We start from the raw sequence: 14,487 nt of genomic DNA on the forward strand, positions 1-14,487 counted from the left end.
AGGCCTGGCCGGAAGTTCCCCGCACCATCCTCTGTTTGTAGCTGCAGAATGCAGAATATCCAGGTAAGGACTCTGAGATGGTCCCAAGGAATGGTGATGCCATGATGGTAATGAAATAGCCTGGATCCCTGAGTCACCACCTGGGGCAGCTGCAGAGAAACCCCCCTCCCCTCATCAACAGGTGGCTGTGACCTGAACAGGATCTAATCTTTTTTTTTAAGCCACCGAGATTTGGAGGCTGTTAGTGCAACAGCAGCTAGGGTTACTTAGCTTGACTAATAACACTAAGCTTGGCCGCATTATGTGAGCTTGACATTCTGTGATGATTTTTTGGATTGCAAAAAGATTTTTTCCGATCTACTGGTGTTGCTTTGAATAGAAGCCTATGCACTAATTTTTAATTTTGATTTTATGTTGGGAAGAACCCTTAACATGAGATCTGCCCTCTTACCAGATTCTTCAGTGTACAATATTTTTAACTACAGGCACAGAATTGTACAACGGATCTCTAGAATGTATTCATCTTGCATAACTGAAACTTTATACTCGTTGATAGGAACTCCCCATTTTCCTTACCCCGCCCCCCCGCCCAACCCCTGGCAACCACCGTTCTGCTCTCTGCCTCTATGAGTTTCCTCATATAAGTGGAATCATGCAGTATCTGTCCTTCTGTGACTGGCTTATTTCACTTAGCGTCTTGTACCTAACATTCATCCATGTTGTTTACTGAAAGATTGCCCTCATTTTTAAAGTTCAAGGGTGTCTATTATTAAAAAACAAAACAAAACAAAAGGCAACAAGTCTTGGTGAGGATGTGGAGAAATTGGAACCCTCTACATCGTTGGTGGGAATGCAAAATGGTGTAGCAGCTGTGAAAAACAGTATGGAGATTCCTCAAGAAATTAAAGATAGAACTACCATAGGATCCAGCCACCTCACTTCTGGGTATTTATCCAAAAAATTGAAATCTGGATCTCAAAGAGATATCTGCACAACCATGATCATTGCAACATTATTCATAATAGCCGGTATGTGGACAGAATCCTAAATGTCACTAACCGATGAATGGACAAGGAAATGTGGTATATGCCTTAATTCTTTAAAGACCGTCAACCATATGAAGGTGGGAAACAGAGAAACTTAAAGATAGAAGTATACTGGACACTACCACCACCTGCCCACAGCCCAGAATTGTGGAGAAGTGATTCTGCAACTACAGTGTGAGTGAGTGAGAAACAGAGTTGCTTGCTTTATACAACCAGCAATTTTTTCATTACTTAAATATTGAGATCCTTTCTCAAAGTGGAATACTAAATTTTGCATCATGGATTATAGGAAAATAGCAGATTTCAAAATATATATGCCTAGGAATGATGGTATTTCTAACAGTAAAATCTTCTCATGAATACCTTTTTATAAAATATTCTGGCTAGCAGATATTTGGTCCTGTCCAAAACGCCCAAGGAGACATCTTGGTCCACACCAAAAGGTCCTTGATATTTGGTCCTGTTCAAAATTGTGTGGCATGGACCAAATATCTCATGGACATTTTAGATAGGACCAAATTTCAAGGACCTTTTGGCATGGACCAAATGTCTGATGCACCAAATGTCTTACAAAAGTTTTGGACAGGACCAAATATCCTGCAAGGAATGTTTTTTTAATTCCCTGCAAACTTTATCACTTTTGAAATACTTTCAAAAATATTTCCTGTGAATATGTAAAAGACTCCTGTGAATGCGATATTTTAGTTTTGTTGATCAGATTTTAGCCTTAGAAAAAGATCAAAAGATGATGTAATGTTTTTATGCCAACTTCTTTCAGCAACCTTTGAAATAATGCCGTGTAACTAAATGTTTAGTATTTCCAATTAATCCATGAGATGCTTATTTCCTGTGGTTTTCTTTAAAAGTCAGCATTGAAAACATTCAGTTAATGCAGAGCATCAGTTTCGTGTTAAAATCTGAGGGGCATTTCTGCAGCAGGGTTTGAAAGCAGCGTTGTCTAGTGCCTCTCAGCGAAGGTGACAAGTGCCATATGAAAAGGTTGGGAGAAGTTAAGAGTTTCAGATAATTCAGAAAAGGGCACTCGTGGCATTTTATCAGGCGAGGCAAATGTATCGGGTCAGTAACTGCTACGAGAGAGAGGTATGAGACAACCCATCCATTAGAGCTTGTATCAGGGAGACGTATTCCCAGCTGTAGCATCAGAAGCAGAGATAAAGTGAGTTTCTGCAACACGTTTCATCATTCTGAAGGTGAGGTGGGAAACGGTCCCAGGGCCCGTGCGTTGCTGTGATAGGCTGGCTTATGGGATGATGTTTGGTTAGACTCATGCATCCCAGGCTTGATTCCAAGTGTGTCTGTGCGTTCATTGACTTAATCTTCACTCCATCTCTATCAGATAGATGTTATGATTGTCTCGTTACAGATGAGGAAACAGATATAGAAAACAGGATGTAAATAGACTGCTTTATGCTCAGATTTATGCCGTGATGTTTTGGTTAAAAAAAGTAAATGGATAGATTTTCATGGTCTCCACGTATGACTGTGTGTGCTGTCTACTGCACAACTCCAGGGGTGACATGAACACACCACCGTAGGAAGAGTGCTTTCTAAATTTGACCAGTGTGCAACCTGGGCCACCATACGTAGCAGGCTTGGTTAGATGGTGACATTGTACAAAGAGCCGGATATGTAAGTCATTGATAGAACTCATTATTTTGATTGGCCTGCCAAGGAACACAGAGGGGTGCTGCGTGAATTCAACCCACACATTGAATCTTTGAGCTGGCCTACAGACTTGAGACACTTCCAGAGGGAAGAAGCGATCTGAGGATACTGACCATTAAAATGGAGTTCAGATTAGTGGAGTTGGTTTACTGCATTTAAAGAAACAGGCATGTGGTTTTGTGTGTTTGTTCATTTACTGTTTACAGCCCTCACTGTGGTGTTTGCTGAAGGTCTGTGGCTTGTTCCACGGTCCAGGCACATTTTAAGATTGTGTTTTGGAGGAAGTGTCACCTGTCACTTGAGGGCTGCAGCATCAGTTGCCAGTATCACAATTTCCCAGCACTCTTTCCACATCTCACATAGAGGCTGGTCCCCCAGACTGGTCTCAGGGTGAGGATGACACCAAACAGAGCCCCAGCTGACCCACGATGACCGTGTAGGGTGAGCAAGGAATAATCCTTTGTTCTTAAGTGACCAAGGGCTTAGATGTTGTCACTGCACCCTTAAGTACCTTCTTCTTGGCTAACTCATGTCACCACTCTGTTTCTGCAAAGGAATAATGATTAAATTTTGCCAGATACTTCATCACTCATTTTTTTCCCTTACATTCGAACATCTGCTAAGGAATCCGGGGGCATTTTGAACACTGGAATGGTTGAGGCTTAGGCAGGCTTAGAAAGATATTTTAGGTAGTTGGAGGAGAGGAAAAATGAGGATGGCTTTGGGCCAGGATGAAAAACAAACAAACAAAACACAAAAGTTAACATTTAGGTTGACTGAAGCTTCAGAAATGTACACATCTCCTAACCTTTCCTGAGTGGGCTTCAGGGAGGTAAATAATCACTTCACTGGGTGACATCTTACAGGAAATGGAAATTTATCAACGACTGTACAAGTTAAATGTCTCTGCTTTAACAGTAACAACAGAGCCTACATTTAATGCCATGTTAAATATGTTGAAAATGTTTCATCTTGTTTAATTGTATGTTTAAAATTTTTGACACTATATTGAAAGTAAAAAGAATATATAGTAGGAACAGTGATATATTTTAAATGCCAGTAAACCATCTTCTGACCTTTCATCCTTTGAATTGTTTGCCCTTTTTATTTTCACCCCAATAATGTTTAGTGAATTCTGGTGCCAAAAAAAAAATTATATAGGGCTCTTGTTTTCCCATGACAATGTTTTAAAGGGCGACTTGTGTTAGGGAAATATTTAAAGCCATGTTGTGTAATTTCCATCACAGCAAGGCAGTGTTAAAGATTTTCCAGGGCTATAGATGGTTCTGCTCATGTATAGTTGTTTAAATTCAACAGTGATGACAATTAGAAGAGAACGACCAAGCAGAAATGAGACGGTGACTTAGGCATTATAGTGGGAGCAGGGGTTGGAGGCGAGAGGAAGATTGGTGTTCAATACAGAAGCAAGCCTTAATCATCCCCACTTCTGTTTATGGTGCATTTCTCTTAAAAGATGAAAAAGTAGAGGTCAGAGGACTGAAGTTGCCGTGGGTCGCAGTGTGGCAATTATCCCATAATAGTCCATCTTCAGTGATTCTAGATAATGCATGAGAAAGCACTTGATGAATGCTTCTGTCCAAACAACAGTTTAGCTCCGGCGCAGACAGAAGAGCCAGAATTTCAGACCTTCACCTCTCACTGTCTTGTATGTCTAAAACGTGCAGGAATCCAGTGTCAACTCATCACTTACCATGCTTTAAAAATACATATTTCCCTGCAAAAGATGGCCTCTGTGCTTCTCTGCTCCAAGGAAGTTTTCTAGAAGTACAAGAAATCCCTTCCGAAGATGTGGGGATTTATTCTGGGAAATGACAATTCTCTTGGATTATCTTTCGATGAGATCTGGCCACGAGCAGGGTCTCTGACAGCTAGATGGCATGCTGCCCTTTCTAGAAATTAATGGCCGTGACAAAACTGATTCTGCAGCAGCCCCGGAGACTATGTTAACGCGTACTCAGTGAACGGCCTACGTACTGAGCACCGCCCATCCGATTTGAAACATTCAGCAGTAGCACGGAGCAAGCCCTGTCCTCTCTCCTTCTGGAGTTCATCTAGACTAACCACCTTGGCCGGGCTTCTCATTTCTCCTCTTTGGAACATAACCACAGAAATTTGCACGCTCTGGAAGGAAAAGAATTTGACCGAGTGAATGAATGGGACTCTGAATCACTAATTTTGAGGATTGAATTTCAACATAAAAGAATTCAATCTCTGTAATGTAAGTCACGCCAGTGCCTGAGAAGGGAGGATGGTGACAAAGGCAGCTGAATTGTAAGGCACCGTTATGATTAAACACGATTATTTAATAGAACACATTTAATTCTCCTAGCAAGAGAGGATTACCCAATTAGAAAGTGTTTTCGGCAGTACCATATTAAGACCCATTCTGATGTATCTTTCCTACTGTTTTAATTGTAGTGTGTAAGGACAAATGCAAACTGCGATAGTACCCTAAACCATTTCCTAGTTGGTCGATGAATATTCCTGAACCATAAAATATGGATTTGCCAATGTAGGGAGTTAATCACATTGCCCTAGAGTTTCTTCTCTCTTGGCAGATAAGTACAGAGTTCTTTCCAGCATGGAACTCAGCTCTCTGATTACTGCGTGGTCCATTGTAGTTGCCAATTACTTAGGTGTTAGAAAAGCAAGACATTTTCATCACGGACATGGACATAGAGCAGACTATGCCTTTTGATTTTTTACGTTAAATGTGATATTAGTAAAGATCATTTATTTATAATTCGCATGGGGTTGCATTGTGGTTGTGCTGACAGGAAGATGCTTCCACTCTGCCCTCGGAAGCCTCAGCACTTTGAAATGAAAGCTTGGAATGAAATAATGTCGTATGTTTCCTGAGAGAGGCACAGATGAAAATTTACATTGTAAAATTCATTCTCATCAGTGTTATTCCAAATGGAAAGACAGGATAGAAAGACTGCATGACAATTGCTAACCATAATTTGTTTAAAGCACTATGTTGTGGAAAACGGCAAACAAACACAAAAGTAGAAAGACTTCAGTATTGAACCCTCCGTGACCTCATCCCTAAACTTCAAACACCATCACCATCGTGCTCATCTTCAATCACAATTGCAGTCACAATATTCCCTGGTGGTCCAGTGGCTGAGACTCCGCATTCCCAATGCAGGGGGCCCGGGTTCGATCCCTGGTCAGGGAACTAGATCCCACATGCTGCAACTAGGACTTTGCACGCTGCAACTAAAGATCCCACGTGCCGCAACTAAGACCCGCGTGCAGCCAAATAAATAAATATTTTAACAATAAATAAATAAATAAACAAAAAAGTTTGCCTAGTCATCCCTGATCAGAACATAACCATTTTAATGTTGCAAGATAGACTACGTAAATGGCTACATTTTTCTCCAGAGTGTCTGTATTTTCATAGGAGTAAAGAGTAAAGATGATGAATAGACATAGATGGTATCAGGGTTCTCTGTGTGTCACACCATCTCAAAACTTAGTGGCTTCATACAATACCCACTTACTTAGCTCCTGATTTTGTAGGTTGACATTTAGGTGGGGCTCAGTGTGATGGCTCTTTCCTGTCTAGGATTATCTCCGTGGATCTTGGCTGCAGCATCTGTAATTGGTGGATGAACAGCTGGGGTGACTGGTTTATTATGGCTTCATCCGTGAAGGTGGGCAACATCCAGGGCCCCTCTCCATGTGGCTCCCTCATTCTCCAGCAGGCTGGTCCAGGCTTGTCCTCAAGGCTGCCATTCCGGTGGTTTCAACATCAGCAGGCAAGGGCAAGCCCAGGTGCAGAGAGTTTGCAAGCGTCTGCTGGTGTGTGTTTGCCGCTTTCCATTGCAAACAGGTTCCGTGGCCAAACCCAGATGCAAAACGTTGACAAGTAGACCTCCGCACTTACAGGGCGTAATTGCAAATTCACATTGCAACAGGACGTGCACACAAGGAAGGGGAAATCTGTGGCTAGCATTACAATCTGCTTCATAAAGTTTTATCAATGAAAGCAAAAGGAAATGACATGGACAGCAGTGAAAATGGCAGAGTAAGGACCTCCAAAATTTCCCTTCTCCATAAAATCAGTGTGACAGCTAGAAAAAGTTGTCAGAGATAACTTTTACAGGAATCTGGAAATTAACAGCAATCCGGGCAGCAATTATTCGAGGAAAATAGTTGAATCTCAGTAAAAAACAGTAAGCTTGGTGGTATTTTAACTTGCCAAGTGTGATCCATCATTCTCCAGCCTTGAAAAACAACATCCCCCGGCTTGCCTAGCAGGCAGCAGAGGGAAGGAACAGCCAGGGCTCTAGCAAATCCTCATTCCTAAGGGATGGTTTATTTGTCTGTTTTTGCCGTGACTTGGAGCTTGCCTAGTGCAAAGAGCCTTTACCTGGAGAGAATAAAGTGCAACATTGAGGATGAACATTGAAAACATTGTGGTAAGAGAAAAATATCACAGACAAGAAACCATATATTCTATGATCCTGTTAAGACATTTCAAGAATATGCAAATCCATAGTGACAGAAAGTAGATTAGAGGTTGCCAGGGTTCAACAGACTGAATATTTATGACTCCCCAAACTTCTTCTGTTGAAATTCTAACCCCCTGTCGGATGGCATTGGGAGATGGGGCTTTTGGGAGGTGATTAGGTCCTAAAGGTGGAGCCCTTATGAACGGAAGTAGTGCCCTTCTAAAAGAGACCCCGAAGACTTCTCTCTCCCTCCTGCTACTGTGTGAGGACACAGCAAGAAGACACTGTCTGTGAACCAGGAAGAGGGCCCTCACCAGACACCGGATTCTGCCGGCACCGTGATCTTGGACTTACCAGTCTCCAAAATGGTGAAAAATAAATTTTTATTGAAGCTACTCAGTCTACAGTATTTATCTTATAACAGCTCGAAAGGATTAAGACAGAGGCTGAGAGTGGCTGGGAAGTGGCCTCTAATGGGTGGAGGGTTTCTCTGTGTCCTGATGAAAATGTTCTGAAATTAGGTAGCGGTGATGGTCACACAACTTTGTGACTATCCCAAAAGCCACCAAATTGTCAATGTTAACATGCTAACTGGGACTTCCCTGGCAGTCCATTGGTTAAGACTTCGTGCTTCCAGTACAGGGGGCACAGGTTTGATCCCTGGTCGGGGAACTAAGATCCCACAGGCCACATGGTGTGGCAAAAAAAAAGTTAGAAAAAAAAAATTAAATAAAATGCTAACTATTATGAGATGCGAATTGTATGGTAATAAAAAAAAACGAAGTCCATTATTTCAATAACTTAAGAAACAAGAAAGTAAAGTAGCTCTCTTTTAGCCTTCAGTGATTCAAAGTTGACTCTCTACATGTACTTTATGGCAAAATTGTTTAACTTTTACACCATCTTTAGGATGGAGTCCTGGGCTTTTGATGGCACTTTCTGTTTGTTTGTTTTTCGTTTGCCTTGATGAACAAACCCCAGCTATGTTCCAGCTACTCTTCGTGCCTTGAATGCCCGCTTCTCTACCCACTGACTCGTCTCCCCAAATTGAGGAGCCACGATTTATCTTAGAATTCTCAGTTCAGTTATCTCCTCTCTAGGAAACATACTGTGTCCCCATGTTAACGCGTAACCACTGCTATTGTGTCTTCTGTAAGATGTGGATTCAACGAGGTGGGTTTTAGACTTCCAGCCCCTTGAGGGAGGAACCGATTTTTATTCATCTTTACATCTCACGTGAACAGAATGATGCCTGAAACCTTCACAGGAATTTTTCATCTTCTCTGGACACTGGGAAGGTTGTACCTGCCACCATCTCTGGAGCATCAAACCCAAGGCCAGTCTACCCTGTCCATTCTCCCACCTCTCTGCACACATTGCCCAACCAGCTTAAAAAAAACAGAGTGGTCCCAAAGGAGTGGGAAACTTACATCCACACAAAAGCCTGAACAGGGGTGCTTGCAGCAGCTGTATTCACGATTGCCAAAACATGGACGTAAGCAAGGTGTCCTTCAGTGGGTGAATGGAGAAATAAACTGTGGTCCATCCAGACGATGGGATATCATTCAGTGCTGAAAAGAAATGAGCTATCAAGTCATGGAAAGACATGGAGGGACCTTAAATGCTTATTATTAAGTGGAAGGAGCCAATCTGAGAACACTACATACGGTATGATTGCAACGCTGTGACATTCTGGAAAACATAAAACCATGGAGAGAGTAAAAAGATCAGTGGGTGCCAGGGGATGGAAGGGAGGGGTGAATAAGTAGAGCACAGAGGATTTTTTAGGGTGGTGGAACTGTACTCACACAGAATAGATACTATAATGGAAACTGTACTCATACAGAATAGATACTATAATGGAAACTGTACTCATACAGAATAGATACTATAATGGAAACTGTACTCATACAGAATAGATACTATAATGGAAACTGTACTCAGACAGAATAGATACTATAATGGAAACTGTACTCAGACAGAATAGATACTATAATGGAAACTGTACTCAGACAGAATAGATACTATAATGGAAACTGTACTCAGACAGAATAGATACTATAATGGAAACTGTACTCATACAGAATAGATACTATAATGGAAACTGTACTCATACAGAATAGATACTATAATGGAAACTGTACTCAGACAGAATAGATACTATAATGGAAACTGTACTCAGACAGAATAGATACTATAATGGAAACTGTACTCATACAGAATAGATACTATAATGGAAACTGTACTCATACAGAATAGATACTATAATGGAAACTGTACTCATCAGAATAGATACTATAATGGAAACTGTAATCATACAGAGTAGATACTATAATGGTGGATACTTGTGTCATTATACATTTATCCAAACCCATAGAAGGTACAAGACCAGGAGTGAACCCTAATGTAAACTACGGACTTGGGGTGATGGTGATGTGTCCACATAGGTTCATCAGTTGTAACAAATGTACCGTCTGGAGGGGGATGTAGGTAATAGAGGAGGCTGTGCAGGCGTGAAGGCAGGGGGTGTGTAGGAAATCTCTATACCTTCTGCTCAATTTTGCTTTGAACCTAAAACTTCTCTAAAAAATAAAGTCTTCAGCGTACACATGCACACAGAGTGGTGATCATCGGGCTGAAACCTGACCCTTTCAGCTTCTCCTGGATCCTGAGGGACGGAGTGAAGTCTCCTGTCCAGAGCGTGTTTTCTGTTCCTGACTTGAGTCTAGGACCCAGGGAAGGTTCAGAATCTGCTATTATAGGATATTCAACCCCAAGGAAGAGCCATTCCTACTCCAGGGAGTGTATCTCACTTTGCCTCTGTGAACAAGATTCCCCTTTGGAGCCCAGCAGAGAGTCCATTGTGAGCAATGCCCCCAGGAGGTGTGCACTATGGCCATACCCAGCTCCAATCCATTCCTCTTCTCCAGATCTCTGGGCATCTCTGTCCTACTGTCCAGCTTCTCGGGGGCTCCACCTGACAGCTTCAGGTGCACAGATTCTGGCCACTCTTCTTGATCTGGCTCTAAATATTTAACCCGGCTCCCAACTTTCATCCTCAGGTTTCCTTCAGTCCTCCAGTTTGGCTCAGTGGTCTCACCTCTGCTGTGGGATTTTCCCCACTGCACGTAATTATGTTTGTTCCCTTTGAATGAAAATTTGTGGCCCCTCCCCAAGTCATGTCCACTAGCTGCTATGATTCTCTCTTTGCCACCCACCCCATCCCTCCATGAGTCTTTATCAGAGCCTCTTTATGCCTCCTTTATACGATCCAATGATTTCTGCAATCTGAAAAAAATTCTTAATAAGTCAAGGTGAAAATATGATCTTTCAAAGGAGGACACATTTTTGGACACTCTCCTCTTGAGAGACCTCTAGCAGCTCAGCTACCATTCAGAGTGGTCCAAACTACCCATGTAAAAATGGCTCTCTTAGAAAGAATTGTTCCATAAGAATCATGCTGATCTAAAGTTATGTATGCAAAGTATGTATTTAATTTCTCATTAACCTAAAAATATCAATGAAATAACTGTGTCGTGTACATTTGTATCCACTTCTTCCTTTAGTGGACAGTATCTAATTTTTCTTTCTGCTAATTTGAAATAAATATCTCATGGAATATCCAATAATAGCAGATTCTGAACTTTCCCTGGGTTCTAGATCCCAAATGATATATTGGTGTATTTGGAAAGTTAGATTTTTAGCAATAAAAAATCGAAATGCAAACTTAACTAGCTCTGGGAATAAAAATAGTGGAGCAACAAAGCAAAAAGTGCTTTTTTTGCAGATAACACAGGCTTAAAATAGCTAAACTCATGTTGGGTTAGAAGATAATAATAGGAACAAGGCCTTGGCCTAATTAAAATCATTCCAAAAGCTACATAACATATATTCAACTTTCAGTTATCGCAAAGATCACAGAATTGGGTGTTTGTGAATGATAATTAAACTTTAGCCGTAGAATTAAAGCCTTAAAAACTGGCAAAAAACAAATCTGTATGCGTTTGTCCTACCCCTTCAATCAAATTGATTGTTTAATTCTTCCTGTATTGTCTGAGCTGTTTTTGCATTTAGGGGATAAAAGACATGAAACAATTTTGCTAAGGCTTGTTGTTTTGAAGAAGGTGTAGGTTTTCTAAGTAGAACCGGTCTGAGCTAATGTCCTCACTCTGGCATCCAGAATTGAATGCCTGGCTTCTAATCACTTATTGAACTGCTAGAAATATCACAGAAGGACTCAATTTTATATAGATTGCTAATGAATGAGCTTCAGAAATTTGGTGACTTAGAAAAGTAACATTTCTTAGGCATTTATGATGTGGTTACTTTGTGTAAATACTGACATACCTTGAGCGTGTGGAATTCAGTGGTTCTGGTTCAGGACAGACCTTTACTTGAATGGCTTTATTTTCATACTCTTGTCAGTTTCTTGGTTTTGAGGCCATTTGTTGGCAGTCTTTGGTCTTCTGCTCTTTGATGCGAGTGGCTTGTTCTGTTTCATTCCATGTGTCAGGAAACCACAGGATTAGACCTTCAGATAAATACATCAACTCTGGCCCAAGACCTGCAGACTTTGGCTTGGCAGTGGCGATGTATTAGTCAGTTATTTCCATAATAATGCTGCATAACAACCAGCTCTACTCAGTGGCATAAAAATACACATTTGTTCTCCTGCTCATTGGTTTGTGGGTCATCCAGTGTGGCTCTGCTCCATGTGTTGAACCCAGGATCCAGGCTCAAGGGGCAGAGGACAGAAGCACCCAGAGGGGCAAGAAGAAACACATGCTGCTCTTCAGATCTGTCCCTGTAACAGTCATTTCTGTTCACATTTCTTCGGCTGAAGCAGGTGGCAAGAAAGTCCACATCTCCCATAGGTAATTTTCCATGGCTGTGCAATGAATCACCACCAACTTAGCAGCCAAAACCAATACCCATGCACTGATTCACAGTTCTGTAACCTAAAGACCAGCACAGTTCAGCTGGGTTTTCTGCCGTGCATCTCACAGCATGGAATCAGTGTATCATCTGGGACTGACTATAGTTCTCACCTGCGGCTTGAGATTGTCTTCCAAGCTCGGTGGTTATTTGCAGAATTAATTTCCTTCTCATACTTTACACGTGGGTTCCTCCGTTTTTTAAAAATAAATTATTAATTTATTTAGTTTTGGCTGTGTTGGGCCTTTGTTGCTGCGCACAGGCTTTTCTCTAGTTTTGGCGAGCAGGGGCTACTCTTCATTGCGGTGCATGGGCTTCTCATTGCGGTGGCTTCTCGTTGCGAAGCATGGGCTCTAGGCGTGCAGGCTTCAGTGGTTGTGGCACACAGGCTCAGTAGTTGTGGCTCGCAGGCTTAGTTGCTCCGTGGCATGTGGGATCTTCCCAGACCAGGGATTGAACCCGTGTCCACTGCATTGGCAGGCGGATTCTTAACCACTGCACCACCAGGGAAGTCCCAGTTCCTCCATTTTTAAACCAGCAATTGCAGGTCAAGTCCTTCTCTGCTTTTTGTACTATTCAGTCCCTCAACTGATTGGATGAAGCCCATCCACAGTGGGAGAGAAATCTGCTTTACTCAGAGTACTGATTCAAACATGAATCTCATCCAGAAACACCTCACAGACGCACCCTGAAAATAACGTGTAGCTAATTAGCCCAGCCAAGTTGATACATAAAATTAACCATCACAGAGTATGTCAAGTTCATGAGCATAGTTGAAACAAGTAGGGGCAAGTGGGGCTGGAGACGGAGGAGAGGCAAGGACCACGGTGTGGGGAGTCTTACTGAAGGGTTTGTCCTGGCGTCTAAAGTCATTGGGAAACCATCAGAGGATTATAATAAGGGCGGAAGTCTGATCCCATTTGAAAGACCATTCTTAGTGCAGTGCAGAGGAAAACAGAGTCTTTGGTGTAGCACCGGAGAATGTGAAAAGTAGACAGATTCAAAACTTCTTTAGGAGATGAAGTGGATAGGACTTGGTGGTTGACCAGATGTAGAAGATGAGGGAAAAGCAAGGATGCTTCATATTGTGGGACCCAGGACAGTTGTAAAGATTTTGCATATACCCTGGGGCACTGCTTCTCAGTTGTAATCTACAGATTGTCAGGGTGTCTGTGAGTTCTCTACAGAATTTTTTATATTGCATTCTCATTTTTGTAATAAGGTTGCTATCAGCTCTATGCTTTTATTTATTTATTTTAAAAAATATTTTTTGCCTGCGCCACCCAGCTTGCAGGATCTTAGTTCCCTGACCAGGGATCAAACCTGCACCGCCGGCAGTGAAAGCGTGGAGTCCTAACTACTGGACCGGCAAGGAATTCCCACATTCTCATTTTATTGATAGTACAGGGGAAATATTTTTTTAGAAATGACCTGAACATTCTGGGTGATCTGGCCAATGACCCCATGACTGAGTTCTGTCATCTTATTTCAGAGACTCCATTTGAATTTGCATGAACAATTACATTAGTGTCCTCTGGGGACCATGTCACATCCCAGTGAGCTGTTGGAAGAAAGGTTTGATAGTACATAATTCAATAGAAAAAGTTTTGAGAGAAAGGAGTCACCACCAGCTCCGCAGTGATCGCAAATTCAGAACATCTGTATTTCAGAAATCGATTTCAGGAGCAAGGAGGAGTCTTAGGTTGCAATAATACGTACAGTGTCTATATTAAAAGACATTATTTCCCGAAACGTCTCAGAAGGCCACAGAATATGGCTTAGAGGCTACATAGCAAGGGTCAGTGCAGCCGGGAAGGATCCGTGTAGCAGATACACCGAGTTCTTCTAGAGAAAATGTTGCTCCCCACTGACTGATCTCCACTTCTTGATTTCTACAAGACCAGGGACTGAGCCCTGGAACGAAATCCATCTGCCCTTCCCAGCATACACACACTCCTTGTAAGCTGAGGTGCATAAGCGCTTCCAGAGCCCCCTCCGAGTGTGTGTGGTTGGTGGAAGCAGGTCATGGCGCGGTCTCTTCAGGTTTCTATTCCAGTGTCACCTGCCCTGACTCCACTGGTTTTCCTCCTCACCCTGAGTTACTCTTCTTCATAGCACTTAGCACCACCCAGTTGGTGGTGGTGCTTCATGGCCCCTCCTGCACCCAGCTGGAATGTAAGTTCCATGCAAGTCAAGGCATCATGTGTTGTGGCCACAGCTGTATCCCCAGTGCCAAGTGCAGAGACGGGCACCTAGAAGGCAGTCAGTGAGGCTGTGGAAGACATATGTTACTAGTTAACATAAAATCAATCCATGAATGAATAAAACAGAAGAAT

At 42.2% G+C, this 14,487-nt stretch overlaps 1 protein-coding gene across 1 annotated transcript in view; it reads left to right on the forward strand.

Annotated features, from left to right (window-relative positions):
- Nucleotides 1-14,487, forward strand: part of LOC309652441 (steryl-sulfatase-like) — a 344,513-nt gene that overhangs the window by 180,906 nt on the left and 149,120 nt on the right. The window lies entirely within an intron of this gene.

This window comes from Balaenoptera physalus, assembly GCF_965194825.1.
Source record: "Balaenoptera physalus genome assembly, chromosome: X".
Taxonomy (NCBI): Eukaryota; Metazoa; Chordata; class Mammalia; order Artiodactyla; family Balaenopteridae; genus Balaenoptera; species Balaenoptera physalus.